This window comes from Trichomycterus rosablanca, chromosome 17, assembly GCF_030014385.1.
Source record: "Trichomycterus rosablanca isolate fTriRos1 chromosome 17, fTriRos1.hap1, whole genome shotgun sequence".
NCBI classification, from domain to species: Eukaryota; Metazoa; Chordata; class Actinopteri; order Siluriformes; family Trichomycteridae; genus Trichomycterus; species Trichomycterus rosablanca.
The window spans coordinates 18,142,158-18,158,614 of NC_086004.1; the positions used below are offsets into that span (position 1 = coordinate 18,142,158).

General features: G+C 41.8%; 2 non-coding genes across 2 annotated transcripts; both read left to right on the top strand.

Annotated features, from left to right (window-relative positions):
- Positions 1-174: 174 nt before the first annotated feature.
- On the top strand, positions 175-247 carry trnar-ucg (transfer RNA arginine (anticodon UCG)). The gene has a single exon. It is a non-coding gene; the product is annotated as a tRNA-Arg (tRNA).
- Positions 248-2,077: 1,830 nt separating this feature from the next.
- trnar-ucg (transfer RNA arginine (anticodon UCG)) lies at positions 2,078-2,150 on the top strand. The gene has a single exon. It is a non-coding gene; the product is annotated as a tRNA-Arg (tRNA).
- Positions 2,151-16,457: the final 14,307 nt, after the last annotated feature.

A 16,457-nucleotide genomic window follows, 5' to 3' on the forward strand; every position in this document is an offset into this window, starting at 1 on the left:
TTATGAGACTTTCAACACTTGGTTAAGATCCTAGGATGATTAAGATCCTTTCCAATGTATGAAGAAAAATTATTAGTAACTTACACTACAATTAAATAATATTATGCGTCACTGTATTCCTTGCGAAAAAAATGAATTAGCCACAATCAACACACAAATAAACACACAACTCAGGGCCTCGTGGCCTAATGGATAAGGCGTCTGACTTCGGATCAGAAGATTGCAGGTTCAAGTCCTGTCAAGGTTTTTAATTCTGCCCATGTTTGACTTGAGTGAAAAAAACAAGTGAAGAGGCTAAACATATCAAAAATTCGGAGGCTTACAAGACTTGGAAAAGATCATTTACAATGTATGAAGAAAAATGAGCATTAACTTCAGAGATGGTCGTTCCCTCTTCACATAGATGGCCTCTTTGACTCCACGTTCCTGAGAGTACATCTCTCACCATCTTACAACGCCGTAATTGGAGCTTTACCCCAATCATGTGTGAAAGACACACATGACCATTGTAATTAATGGTCATTGTGAATTTCATATGGACCTGATCACCAGTTCCATTGTTATGCAATGGGAAGTGATCAGTCGTTATGCAAATCAACTGCATATAAGGTTGAGGTATTCAACACCAGCTCAGACTGAAGAAGTCATTCGGATTGAGTGACGAAATGTATCTCTACAACAAACTTGTGTCCAGATGAACTGATTCAACTTTGTGGATTTGTGTACCTGGATTATTGAGCATGCATCAACAGATATCAAGGGTTATGAGACTTTCAAGACTTGGTTAGGATCCTAGGATGATAAAGATCCTTTCCAATGTATGAAGAAAATGAAGCAGTAACTTAAACTACCATTGAATAGGCCAGTTAAGCACACACACTCTGTGAAGCTGCACTGTTGGAGCATGTGCAGAATTAGGCACAGTCATGCAGAAACAAACATGGACCAGGAAAACATGTCACATTGATAGTACTAGATGTCTTTCTAAAATCACAAGCAGGATCATTTTCTTGAAGGAATTATGGGTTATATTTGACCATCTAAACTAATTTGCTTTCAACATACTGTAAAGTGACATTTGTTTCCAACTCTAACAACAAACCACTTATTTATGCATACTTACCTGTATTTAAAGGTGATATCAAAATAGCCTTATGCGTATGTGCACAAAAACATCACCAGATTAGGACCCAAGTGCCAGAATGGGGTTTTAGAAACTTACTTAAAAAAACTTACAATTGTCAACTGTGTAACTGTAATCGCCAAGATAAAGGCTCACACTGGCAGTACAGAGCATAAAAGTTCAGTGCTCTGCTAAATGAACTATGCTCATGGTTGATTGATGCAATGTGGAATGAGTTTAAGTCCACTTTGCACACCTAAGCAGTTTTTATATTTCAACAGACACTAATCGGTTCACAAAGGGGAGAATTATTATTGGTGATTATTATTAGTGAAGGTGATCAGCCCCTTGTACCCTCCAATAACACTGATCGTAATCTTGGGGTAATTATCATTTTACTTTTAGATGTTTTGTTTAAGAACACGTTAACAACACGTTTCACACACACAGCAGCTAACTTAGTGTCTTAGTCTCAGAATGACAAAGACACAGCACTACATTGATCCACAATCACACTGATATAGTGCTGAGTCTAGGATTCATAAAGTAGTTTGGTGTCTCATGAAATATGTGGTCTTTTTAGGACTACAGGGTGTCGCTCTGTTCTTCCTGTTGCCTGCGGACGGAATGGAAGGCGATCACCCTGTTACAGTAATAGCTCAGTGGTTAATGTACTGGACTACTCATTGTAGGGCAGCACGGTGGCTCAGTGGGTAGCAATGTTGCCTCACAGCACAAAGGTCCTGGGTCCAGTTCCGAGAAGGAGTGGTCTGGGACCTTTCTGTGTGCAGTTTGCATGTTCTCCCCATGTCTGCATGGGTTTCCTCCCGGTGCTCTGGTTTACTTCCACAAAAACATGCACAGATCCAACAGACTCACAAGCGCTCAAAACATTGTTAGTCACAATTAACATGCAAACCTGCAAATGACACAAAAAAAAGAGCACAGCGCATGGGCCTCGTGGCCTAATGGATAAGGCATCTGACTTCGGATCAGAAGATTGCAGGTTCAAATCCTGCCTGGGTTTTAGTTTTGAATTCTGCCCATCTTTGACGAGTACAGAAAAAAAATTCTGAGACTTATAGAACTTGGTTAGATAAAGATCCTTTACAATGTATAAAAAAATAAGCATTAGCTTGAGCTACCATTAAATAAAATCCACCTACCACAGAATATTCCCCTCAAATAGTATGCAATGGTGGACTGCCAGCATTCCTAGACAAAAAAAATCTATTTAAAACACAAAAAAGCAAACTGAGGCCTCGTGGCCTAATGGATAAGGTGTCTGACTTCAGAGCAGAAGACTGCATGTTCAAGTCCTGCCAAGGTCATGATGTAGAGTTTTGCCCATGTTTGACTTGATTGAGGAAGCTAAAGAATGTTAAAGAAGTGAAAACAAAAAGTGAAGAAGCTGAACATATCACAGATTCTGAGCCTTACAAGACCTGGTTAGATAAAGATCCTTTCCAATGTATGAGAAAAAGTAAGCATTAACTTAAGCTACCGAATATTCCAAATTATGCAATGATGGATTTACTACATTGATCCACAGTCACATTGATATAGTGCTGAGTCCAGATGTCAGTGGGTAGTGGGCTGTGGTTTCCCAATCCAGGCTGCCCGGGTCCTTTCTGTATGGAGGTTAAATGTTGCCCCTGTGTCCATGTGGGTTTCCTTCCACAAGTCCCAATATTCCAAAATTGCCCTGTGTAGCCGCTCTGGTGGCGCAGCAGTAAAATACACTAGCACACCAGAGCTGGGATCTCTGACACATCGTATTGAATCTCAGCTCTGCCTTCTGGTTGGGCTGGGCAGCTACATAAACAATGATTGGCTGTTGTTCATAAGGGTGGAACAAGCCAGACCAGGGTTCCTTATAACTGTTGCAATTACGACCTCTGCTGGCTGATTAATGGCACCTGCACAAGGCTGATCCGCATATAAACTCGCCTCGTGCAGGTAAAAAGAGGCAGTGTACTGCACACGTGTCGCAGGGGGCGTGTGTCAGTTGCAAAGCTCCTCAGTAAGCAGTCGAGGGTTGTATCAGTAGAGGTATCAGGGTAATTGGATACGACTAGATTAGGGGAGAAATTTGGAGGGGAAATTAAAGAAAAAGAGGGAAAAAAATTGCTCTGTGTGTTCATGTATCTGCCTGCCCTTTGATGGACTGGTGACCTGTCTGAGGGTGTTTCCTGTCATTTGCCCAATGAATTAGATCCACTACAACCCTAACCAGAATAAAGTGGTAATAAAAGAGACAGAAATTTATATTCTCGACCCAAAATGTTTTAAGAAAACTTAAAATAAATTTTAATAGCATTCTTTAAAAGGTTTTGTTGGAGTTTTATTTTATTTTTATGACAACGACGGACGTGTTTCAGTGTTTTTGTTACAGAAAGAAAATATTGTAAGTATTATTTGCTTTCCTCAGTAGTTGGTTTGCTTTTCTTAGAAGATCACGCGCACTATGCTAAAGAGACAACGCAGCAGGTGTTCGAGCTGTCCTGTAGATGAATATTTAATGTCAATGAACTTTGAAGTCATGCTGTGCCCTACAATGCCATGTTGAGCTTTGAGAGATGGTCGGCAGATCAGCTTGCAGCATACCGAATTCACAGGGCATTTTCGGTACGTTTCAATCCGTGCTGCTCTAATGCTATAAACTAGGCTCATTTAGAAAGCTTCTTTCCGGAAAACAAGTCTATAAAATGTGACCAGAGGCAGAGGAGGGCGGATGAGAGGGGATGATGGTAATGCTAATGCACTGTGGAGCCTTTGTGCCGAGATGAACCACAATAAATGGGCGCTTCTGTGGAGTGTCGGGTCGGCCCTCAGTGCCACGACACATGGGCAGAGAAAGATCACCCTGTTAATAATGCAGTGATCCCAGCAGCCATGACGTGCCAGCTGCATCTGATGAATTAACATAACGGTTATGTTGCTTTAATGGATGTTCATGATAAATTAAATTTTTTTAATTTTTTATATTATTACTGTCCTAGCTTAGTGCTCACCACATAAAGTCAATGTACATAACTGCATGTAATCACTGTGTATGTAGTATTACGTCCAATCACCTTCCTTCAAAAAGATCCGAAAGATAAATGAGGCCGGGACTAAGCTAGATTGTTTTATGCTATTTTAGCTCAGAATCTATCATCCAGACAGTATTTTAGTAAAAGTGGGTGAACCAGAGTCTTAAAATAACGGTTCTGAGATGTGCTGATTAACGCCAACCATTTTTTTTCATATGTGAAATGTGCAGTGCCAGTAATGACCTCAGACAGCTGTCAGCCAGCAATGCCTGTTGTGTGGGTGTTTAGCAAAAGAAAAATGCTTGATATGTAAAGTACTAGTGTATTTTTTGTTTCTCATAGGACACGTTATTCCACGTATTTCCCAATCTTTTTATATTTTGTTGTGTACATTGATGAAGTGAAAAAATGTTGTACTAATTCCTAGTTTACACTACACGATTTTTGCCCTGATTTCCGCTCGCCGACTGATCGCAGCTAGATGTGGCAGCTCGGGAGCAACTTGGCATTCGCTCGGGGATCGAAACTCAGCTCTCGATTGCTATGAATGAACTGTTCAACAACTCGATCCGAGTGACTGAAGAAAAATATTTAGCATGCTAGAATCCTGGATCAGTCGGCCGACTGGTAATGAGTGCGGTGTCCAACTACAGCCAGTGATAACGCAAGATACTGGGTTTGGAAACCGGGGGGAGGAGATGTATTCTATCAGAATACATCAGCATACACTCAAGTTTTACAGTATTTATAATCTTATCGTCCACGCCAAACCTTAATACCCACACTGTATTGCAAAACTATTTATTTACCTCCAACTCACTACAGAACAGACAATCCCTGCTGGTCGTGTTGCCAAATCCACTCAGATTCATTTATTTTTCCTCTTTTCTTTTACGCTGCACATCGCCCGATTATTGTTGATGTGCATTTTTGGACACGGTTTCATTAAACCCCTTGTTACTCGCGTTTGTTTTCGTGACGTAGTTTGTGAGACCAGACCGACTCATCCTGGTGATAGATCATGTAGTGTGAAACCCCCTATCGCCAGTCAGTCGTGTAGTTTGAAAACCACATCAACTTAAAAGACTCCCGAGTTCAAGCGAGCCAGTTGTGTAGTGTGAACTGTAAAATGACCCCGCAACTCCGAAAGTCATGCAGTGTGAACTTGACATTAGGTGCATATTAGGATGTCTGTACTTAAATAACCATGTTTCTGCCAACAGAAATAATGATTTATTTGCTGAACTTAAAACATTGAAAACAACAAGTCATTGTGGGACCTGCAAAGGCTTGGGCACCTTGTATTTCAGTATTTGGAAAACTTGCAAAAATGTAAAACAAACAACAGCATTTAGGACCTTTTCATTAGCTAACTGTAAATCACAAACTCTTGAGGTACATACAGTTTCTTACAATGACAACTGTTTAAGTTTGTGGAGTGAGAATGGCACTTCTAAACCAACACATTTCAGAAAATAGTTAAACGTCTGAGTTAAACGTTTTTCTAGTATTGTGTAACATTCAGTCTTTATTTGCTTTCAGGTTCTATTCCACATTAACTTCCAAGATTATTTTCCACTGACTACCACATCACCCTATTAAAACCCCTCAGATTAAAACCAGTAAGCCGGTAAAACCAGTAATCGTAAAAGTAATTGTTTAATAGCACTTGGTTCCCCTGATTCTTAGGCTGCAGTCACATGATCTAAGGCAAAACCAAGGTTTAATCTGATTGAACTTTGACCCAGTTTGCCAATAGCAAACAGCTACCCACACTGCGTAATACGTATTAGTGCATGTTATCATCAAGAATATATTTAGGGACGTTGTAGTCTATCGGTTAAGGTACTGGACTAGTAATCAGAAGGTCGCTGGTTCAAGCCCCACCACTGCCAGGTTACAATACTGGAAGTTGCTTTGGATAAAGGTGTCTGCTAAATGCCGGAAATGTAAATGTACATTTAATGATGGGCTGATGGTAGTTACTCGTAGCACATGTGTTAAAGGCATCAGGTATGAGAAGGCATTAAGGGTCCTCCCCAGGGGTCTCTTCACCACCTACAGACCAGCACTCCAGGGTGCTTAATGTCTCAAGAAGGCTCTCCAGGATCCTTAACACCTCCACACGGCTCTCCTGAACTCTCACTGGTCCCTGACAGCTCCCCTAAAGTCTCGCCGTCCCAGCCGGCTTCCCTGAACTGGTGCTGGTCCCATTCAGCTCCCCAGAACTGTCCCCAGTCCCAGTCGGCTCCCCAGATCCTTTACCAGTCTCAGCCAGTTTTTAGAACCCATGGCCATCGCCTGCCTGATCTTTAGCCCTGTTACCTCCTCTACTGCTATGCCAGCCTCCCAACAACACAAGCAGTGCAGAATTTGCTCCCCATGCCTCATGTGGGGTTTCAGTAACAGCCTCAGTCTTCCCCTGTGACTTAGCACATGGACTCAATGTTTTTGTTTTCATTCCACACCCACTTACCGCCCCCTTTCCCTTAATTCATTCTTTGATTTATAGAGAATAGCTGTCCCTAATTTACCTCATGACTGGTTTGCAGATTTACTACCCCTTTTGTTTTGGTCATCTTGTCGGGCATTTTTTCAATTGCTTGTGTTTTGTTCTTACCTCATGTTTCCTACAGTCTTAGTTCCGATACCCTAGTTTACTTGTACCCGGTTCCTGATATCCTGTATAGTTTCCTAGTGTTTTCACACCCCCCACCAACTACGTGCTTACGTACACATAATCACCTGTCTGAGCAAAAGTAGTTGCACCCTCATGAAATGCATGCTTGCACATACACACATAGTCACCTGCCTGAGCTAAATTATTCACACCCCACCAACTGTGCTTACATACACACAATCACCTGCCTGAGCACAAGTATTCATTATTGTCAGCTGACATAACCACATGGGAAAGGGATTACCTTGGTAAACTCTTGTCAAGACTGCGGAAGAAGAGGGTACTAGTACTGGACTGGCCTGCCTGTAATCCTGACCTGTCCCCAATAGAGAATGTGTGGAGAATTTTTAAACAAAAATGTGACTACGATAACCATGTATTGTTGCACATCTTACGGTAAGTTGAACTCTTTAAGACATGTTTGCAAACAACTCATTACTTTTAAGTGTTGTAAGAAGGAATGTCAACATTACTAACAGTGGTTATTGCTAAGTTGACAAGACAAGTCACACTATTAATAGAAAACCTGCCACCTGGAGCGCATCAGCACTCATGAGTCACAGGTGACTATCTTTGTCACTCTGTGTCCCGTTCTACCTGAAAATGAGGCTGCACAGCAGGGGATGACTCTTACGTGGGTAGACTGCCAAATCTCCATTTAGCAGCCACCATGTAACAGAAAGCATTAGAAATCTTTTCTTTTTACTTTTGTCAGTTAAAAAAAAGATTTAGGAGAGTTGGCTACTTACCAAGTGATGGGTAGTAAAATTCTCCCTGATATATCTGAGGAATAAACTGGATTTCTACAGGGGGGCAGCTCTTTTTTACTATCTATGCACACTCCTTAACAAAATATACTACAAGCAATATACGTACTACAATATACTAGCTAGCTGCTCTAAAGTTTGTCATTTCAATGGACGCAAATAATGCGTTTGTTTGGATAGAGTGGAATTACGTTTTTGCAGGCCTTAAATATATGGGTGCGTGAATCCATGAATTTTATTTCATGGACTCATCTAATATATATACACCAATCAGCCATAACATTAAAACCACCTCCTTGTTTCTACACTGTACTGATCTGTTTCTCTAGATACTTTTTTAGCCTGCTTTCATCCTGTTCTTCAATGGTCAGGAACCCCACAGGGCCACCACAGAGTAGATATTATTAAGGGGGTGGATGATTCTCAGAACTGCAGTGATACTGACATGGTGGTGGTGTGTTAGTGTGTGTTGTGCTGGTATGAGTGAATCAGACACAGTGCTGCTGGAGCCATGTTTATGTGCCACACCCCTCTCTACAGAAGCACATGTTGGAGGTGGCTTGTTTAGGTTGTCAAGCCTACCTACGCCTCCTCTATTTTGATTGGACTGTAGCCAAATGATCCACAGCTGCTCCCTTAAATACCTTAAGCATTTCACCTGAAACGAGGAGCAGCTGTGGACCATTGGCTACAGTCCACTCAGAATAAAGGAGGCATAGGCTTGACAACCTAAACAAACCACGTCCAACATGTGCTCCTGAAAAAAGAGACTTGATTCGTGACAAGTAAATTTGATCATTATCTACAAATGAAAGGAAAAAGTAGGAATATTGCTGGTTACTATTTGCATTTTTTGAAATTACACCCTGTATTTTGTGTTAAATGTTCATGTTTTAATCTCTGATAGTCCTCATAAAACAATTTAACCTAAAAATAGGATTAATTAACATGAATGGCTCTCGTATAAAAGAAGAAGGCGGGTGACAGCTTCTTATATGCTATTTTCAGTTGAACTGCCAAACACTTTCAGAGGTTCAATCAGGCACTGCACGTTTTGAGACCCAGCCTCGGTAATCTCATTGATTACATTACACATTCAACATCAAGCTCCCTCTTTGATCTGAAACACCACTGCTGTATTTTTAACCAACTATCAATACCAAGAACATTGAGATGCCTGATACCCTAACAAGAAGAAATTTAGCCTTTTATACACTGAGCATTGTCAGTAAGACCAAAAATAGAGGCAGCATTGTACTAAATTGCTTTCTAAATTCATGTCTCACCTGCCACATACTGTTGAGAAGCCAAATATAATCAAGAAATCTCTGTGGCCAGCATTGTGCAAAAACTGGCACACACACACATATTAACTAGCCTAATTGGCAGTGCTAGCCCAGATATATTGGAAGACTGTTATGGCTTGACAGGGTGAAACAGAGAGTCTTTATTTATGCATAGAGGGTAGAAATAAGGGTCTGACCCCATGAGTGAGAAAGTAAATGGAAGCATTGGCTGATAATTAACACTGTGTTGGGAGTCAGTTGGGTTCCAGTTCACCCAAGATCTACATTTAGATGTCACTCAACATTATATTATTATAGTACAATAACTAAAGCAGGTGTTCTTAAAAATGGTGGTGTAGCTGCTTGGGGTGTTTACACAACCTATATTAAAGTAGGTTTTTATAGACAGGAAACAGAATTTGTGAGTTTTAGGGTAACAACAATTAAGCACTTTACACCGATCAGCCATAACATTATAACCACCTCCTTGTTTCTACGCTCACTGTCCATTTTATCAGCTCCACTTACCATATAGAAGCACTTTGTAGGTATTCTCTGCATGCTTTGTTAGCCCCCTTTCATGCTGTTCTTCAATGGTCAGGACCACTACAGAGCAGGTATTATTTGGGTGGTGGATCATTCTCAGCACTGCAGTGACACTGACATGGTGGTGGTGTGTTAGTGTGTGTTGTGCTGGTATGAGTGGATGAGACACAGCAGTGCTGATGGAGTTTTTAAACACATCACTGTCACTGCTGGACTGAGAATAGTCCACCAACCAAAAATATCCAGCCAGCAGAGCCCCATGGGCAGCATCCTGTGACCACTGATGAAGGTCCTGAAGATGATCAACTCAAACAGCAGCAATAGATGAGCGATCGTCTCTGTCTTTACATCTACAAGGTGGACCAACTAGGTAGGAGTGTCTAATAAAGTGGACAGTGAGTGGACATGGTATTTAAAAACTCCAGCAGCGCTGCCGTGTCTGAGCCACTCATACCAGCACAACACACACTAACACACCACCACCATGTCAGTGTCACTGCAGTGCTGAGAATGATCCACCACCCAAATAAAACCTACTCTGTGGTGGTCCTGTGGGGGCCTGACCATTGAAGAACAGGGTGAAAGCAGGCTAAAAAGGTATGCAGAGAAATAGATGGACTACAGTCAGTCATTGTAGAGCTACAAAGTGCTTCTATATGGTAAATGGAGCTGATACATTGGACAGTGAGTGTAGAAACAAGGAGGTGGTTTTAATGTTGTGGCTGATCAGTGTATATTATCATGTCTTACTCCTTGTGAAGGGCAGAAAAAGCACAGCCTAGATTTACCCCACAGAGTTCCTCTTACAGCAGAACTATGCAACGTTGGCTACTGTTTAAAAAAAATGGCATCAGAATCAAACAAGAAGCATCCAACAGTGATGCTGAAAGCCAACTCCAGATGATGTTCAGTCTGCAATCATTGGCAGCTATTTCGTACAAAGGTTCGTTTAAGCAGCAACTCTCAAAGCCCCTTCACTATAAGCGACAGGGAAGCAAGAATTCACCAGCTGCGTCTTAAGCTTTAAACCCTGAAACTGCAGTATAAGAAAAGAGAAGAATATAATATGCAAGAAGCATATAATTCAAGTGGCACAAAGGAGAGGGTCTAGAGGAAGGAATATTCATTTATAACAAAAGGTTTAACTAAACAGTAACATCTTAAAACCCTACCACCCCATACCACCAGTTTCATTTTAAGGAGCCCAGTTAGAAGGAACTTCAAGGTTCCTCTCAGGTGGCGCAGCGGTAATACACACTAGCACACCAGAGCTGGGATTTCAAATACATGGTATCACATTTCAGCTCTGCCATCCGTCTGGGCTGGGCGGCTGCATGAACAACGATTGGCTGTTGTGCATAGTGTGAGATAAGCCGGATAGGGACTCCTCATAACTGAGCGAATTACGACCCCTGCTGGCTGGTTGATGCCGTCTGCACAGAGTAGAGGAATAATGCTGATCAGGGTGTGCCTCTCCGTGCACAAAGCTGATTGGAATATGAACTCGCCCTGTCTCGCTCTCCTCAATCGAGGGGTCAGCACCAGTGGAGAGGAAGCATAACGCAATTGGGTATAAATTGGATGTGCTACAATTGGTTGAAAAAGCAGCTCCCTGACCCAGTGGTGTACAAGTATACAAACATGGTCCAGATCTAGTGCAACTCCATGGAAAACAAGCCTACTTGGAGAATGCAGACATCATCACAAAGTTAATCAGAAATGCAAGCAGGAAAAAAGTGACCAATGAACATGGGTCACATCCCCATACATTGGTGGAGGTAGCACTGTAACCCATGAAGATCAAGGACCTTATCTTAAATTGCAACAGCTTTTCAGCCTGAGAGTCAGATTTGGCTTCTGCAATTTAAATTGGCTTAGGCTAAAGAAAGGCATAATTTCAAAGCGTACAATCTGTATTTCTATTTGAGCAATGACCTTAGAGCTTCTGCGACCAAGCCTGTAGTGTGACAGTACTTTAGAACCTACATGGTTCTACATTAGAACCTTCATGGATAACCTTTAAGAAGGTGGTTTAACCAAAATCCCATGTAATAGTTTTGAGGAAAGGTCTTTGACTGCACTGTTAGTTATGATACAAGGTACCTACACAAACTGTTAAGGCTTTTGAGTTGAAGATCAGCTGGCTTTAATAGCTACTGAGTCCCCCACATTTTTCTTATCTACAAGCATGGGACAGCATGGAAAATGCAAATAATAAAAACACAGAGTTTCTTAAATTTACTTTGACTTTTATTTGATTGCAGACAGGATGAACCTGAGATATTTCATGTTTTATCTGCTCAACTTCATTTCATTTATTAATGAACATCCATTCCTGCAATTTAGGCCATTCCTTTTTCACCACACTTGAAAGACGTTTTGGCACCGAGGATACCAAGTGATTTAGTGTTTCAGCTTTTATTTGGTCCTATTCTTCCTGCAAACACATCCTAAGATGTGCAACAGTACGGGGTCGTCGTTGTCACGTTTTTGGGTTCAAAATTCTCCACACATTCTCTATTGGGGACAGGTCAGGACTGCAGGCAGGCCAGTCCAGTACCCGTACCCTCTTCTTCTGCAGCCATGCCTTTGTAATGTGTGCAGCATGTGGTTTTGCATTGTCTTGTTGAAAAATGCATGGACATCCCTGGAAAAGATGACATCTTGAAGGCAGCACATGTTGCGCTAAGATCTCAATGTACTTTTATGCATTAATGCTGTCATCACAGAAGTGTAAATGACCTTTGCCAAGGGCACTGACACAGCCCCATACCATGACAGACCCTGGCTTTTGGACTTGTTGTCTTTGGTCCGGAACACACGGCATCCATTTTTTCCAAAAAAAGACCTGGAATGCTGATTCATCTGACCACAATACACGTTTCCACTGTGTGATGGTCCATCCTAGATGCCTCCGAGCCCAGAGAAGTTGACACCACTTCTGGACATGGTTAACATAAGGCTTCTTTTTAGCACAGTAAAGTTTCAAGTGGCGTTTGTGCATGTAACTCTGTATTGTAGTGCTAGACAAAGGTTTACTAAAGTAATCCCTCACCCATGTGGTTATATCAGCTATTGTTGAGTGGCGGTTCTTGATGCAGTGCCGTCTGAGGGAACGAAAATCACGGGCGTTCAGCTTAAGCTTGCACCCTTGGCCTTTACGCACTGAAATTTCTCCTGATTCCTTGAATTGTTTATTGATATTATGCACTGTAGAAGGAGAAATATGCAAATCCCTTCCAATCTTTCTTTCTTTGAGGTACATTGTTTTTAAATATTTTAATAATTTTCTCACGCATTTGTTGACAAACTGGAGATCCTCTGATCATCTTTGCTCAGCAAAGACTCAGCCTTTCCTGGATGCTGCTTTTGTAGCAAACCATGATTAAGAAATGAAATGAAGTTGAGCAGACAAAACATGAAATATCTCAGGTTTAAACTGTCTGCAACCAAATAGAAGTCAAAGTAAATGTAATTTTTATTTTATTTATTCATTGCATAGTTTTAGTACAATCTCAGCCTGTGATGTACAGCTTATACAGTTCATCAGCATGTTTTGTGGACTATCCTTTCTCCTAAAGGGAAAAGTTACATTTGGCTATTTCGGTCTAATGCCATATCTTTTTCAGATAAGAAATTTAGAGGAAAAAAAAGAAAGCCCGAGAAAATTAGACCAATGACATCATTGTTTGTCATGCAGTCTCTGACTCACTTGCAAAAATGTAGTGGCATGAACTAGTTCAGTTACTTATGAGTAATAATGCAGTCTGAGTAATATGATTAAGTTTTTATCATGTTTACTACAGACAACATAGGCATGTTTACCACTGTGTTTCATCACCTATACTATTAATCACACTGAACAGTATTTGGTCATCCTTATCCCTATTCTTTATTCTCGAGGCACCATATATTTTCAACAGGAGACAGATGTGAACTGCAGGCAGGCTTGTCAAGCACACACACTCTGTGTATATAAAACATGCGGTTGTAGCACATACAGGATGAGGCTTCTGGGCGGCCTGGTGGCTAAGTGGGTAGCACTGTCGCCTCACAGCAAGAAGGTCCTGGGTTTGATCCCCAGGTGGGGCGGTCTGGGTCCTTTCTGTGTGGAGTTTGTATGTTCTCCGCGTGTCTGTGTGGGTTTCCTCCGGGAGCTCCGGTTTCCTCCCACAGTCCTGCAAGACATGCAAGTGAGGTGAATTGGAGATACAAAATTGTCCAAGATGACGTGTTCGATATAACCTTGTGAACTGATGTATCTTGTGTAATAAGTAACTACCGTTCCTGTCATGAATGTAACCAAAGTGTAAAACATGACATTAAAATCCTAATAAACAAATAAACAAAAGGATGAGGCATCTCCTTCTTTCGACAGTACCCATTAGGGGTCACCACAGTGGATCATTCATCTCCATTATGCCCTCTCCTAAAGATCCTCCTGTCTTTTTGTCAGTGCCACCGCCTCCAAGCCATACATCATAACAGGTCTTACTACAGTCTTGTAACTCTTCACCTCTCTCCCACACTCTTAGTATTTAAACTTGTCCACATTCATCATCTCAACTCCTTGCAATTTAACTTTTCGCTGCCCTTCCTCTCTTTATGCACATTAGCTCCATTAAACTTTTTTTTTAATGCATTTTCTCCCCTTTCTCTCCCCCTTTAGCACGTCCAATTGCCCAATTTGCATCACGCATCCTCTCTGCCTCTGCCGATCCCTGCTCTGACCGAGGAGATCGAAGCTAACCCACATCCCCTCCGACATGTGAGCAGCAAACCGTGTGCATCTTGCCTCCCACACATTGACTAGTGTTGCGCCACCTAGCGTTGCGTGCGGAGAGACACACCATAAGAGCACTCCTTCCTCATCTCCGTGTAGGCGCCTCTAATCAGCCAGCAGAGGTTGTAACTCCTTGTTGTAACTTCCAACCTTAGTCCCGCCCATCTGAACAACAGGCCAATCGTCGTTCATATAGCCGCTCAGCCTTGGCCGGTAAGGCAGAGCTGGATTCAATACGACGTACTCGAGATCCAGCTCCGGTTGCAGCGTGTGTTTTTACCGCTGCGCCACCTGAGCGGCACATACCTCCATTTCTAATGGCTCTCCTCAACCTGCTTCTGAGACTCCTGTTTAACCTAATCCATCAGCCTGTCCATGCAAGGACCCCGGCAACCAAGAAACAGCATTTATCACACTGTCCTCATCTATATATTCCACCACCCTCGAATACTTCTCGACCAGTCCTGACTTCCTCATACAATACCACAGCTTTTCTCTTATACCCCTTTTCCACCGTCGTGGATCTGGCTCCGTTCCGGTTCGCAAACTTGATTTTGAACCGGTTCCGCATGTTTCCACCGAAAAAAAGAGGCCCCAGACCGCGAACTAGCTTTCTAATCTGGCACCACAGAATACCTGTGAATACCGTGACGTCATCTGTGGGCGTGTCACAGTGTAGAGGTTTGGACGCTTTCACATGAGAAACTGGTAAACGTTCATCTTTTAAAAATCACCTAATATTCACTGATATTTTCAAAGCAATGAACTGTGTGATGACGTGGTAAAAGTGACCCAAACAGTATGAAAAACGCTTACCGTGAAAAATAAAGCGTAGCGTGGCTTGTTGTACTAAAACAATGGCCGATATATTTGGGTAGTACAGAGCACTTATAACCAGTAATAACGGAAAGAAATTGAGTGCTTCTGTGTCTTACTTTTAGTACATTAAGCCACGTTACGCTTTATTTAGGTAAAGCTTTTTCAACTGATTCAGAACCCCGAGCTGCAAAACCACCACACAAGAAGTTAATACAACTAAACACAGATATTTGTATTGTATGTTAGAGTGGATTTGATGGTTATTTCACACAAATGGATGTTCGTGTCGTGGAACTTTAGTGATGTTTTATCACTCAAGCTGAGTGCTGAGCAAATCGGCTATTTGTGCCGAGGGTCGCGGTGAGAGCAAAGCGCAAAACACTTCAATTACCTAAAGAAAACAACAACTACGACAAACATGTCTACGTCTTCTTATTATCAATAGTTGAGCAATGCTTTTTGCATAAAAACGAACATCTGTAACAACAGCACAAATACTCGCACATAATCTACACGCTCCGCCATCACATCACTACTCTTTACTTTCTTTATGTAACGCCCACCCTTGATAACGCAGGCTTGGTTCCCAAAAACTGGTGGAAACGCGGGTCGATTCTCTACAAAACTCCAAGGTTCTAAGAAACCTGAACAGAACCGGTTCAAGAACCAGGATTCTTTTGGTGGAAAAGCGCTATTAGTACCCTATCATACGTTTACTCTAGATCTACAAACACACAATGCAACTCCTTCTGACCTTCTCTATACTTCTCAATCATCATTCTCAAAGCAAACACTGCATCTGTGGTGCACTTTGCTGGCATGAAACCATATTTCTGCTCACAAACCCCTAATTCTGTTCTCAACCTTGCTTCCACTACTCTCACATTCCAGGATTTTGTTAAACAATCCAGTTACACTTCACTGCAATCTCTCCTAAACGTTTCCATGAATCCACTAAAATGTCATATGGGCAAGTTCATTCTTTTTATAGATGCCCTCACTTCCTCCTTGATAACTGGAGGCACTCTCTACTCACTATCACTTCTCTTTCTCTCATCTTCTATATTCATTACCTTCTCGAAATATTGTTTCTACCTCCTCTGTACACTCTTCTCACTTGTCAGCACAGTCCCATCTGCATCGTTTATCACTGTAATCTGCTGTATATCTTTCCTAGCTTTGTTCCTCTGTCCGGCTACTCGGTAAGTCTTTTTCACCTTCCTTTATGTCTCATACAGCTTGCCATACACCTGTATTATCCTTTGCTGCTTCTTCCTTTGCCTTATATCACATCTCCTTGTACCTTTGTTTACTCTCTTTCTGGTGATCCCAGTTCTTTTTTACCAATCTTTTCCTTCCTCTGACCAGATGTCACACCAAGTACCTTCTTAGCTAATTTCCTCACCACCTTTGCGGGT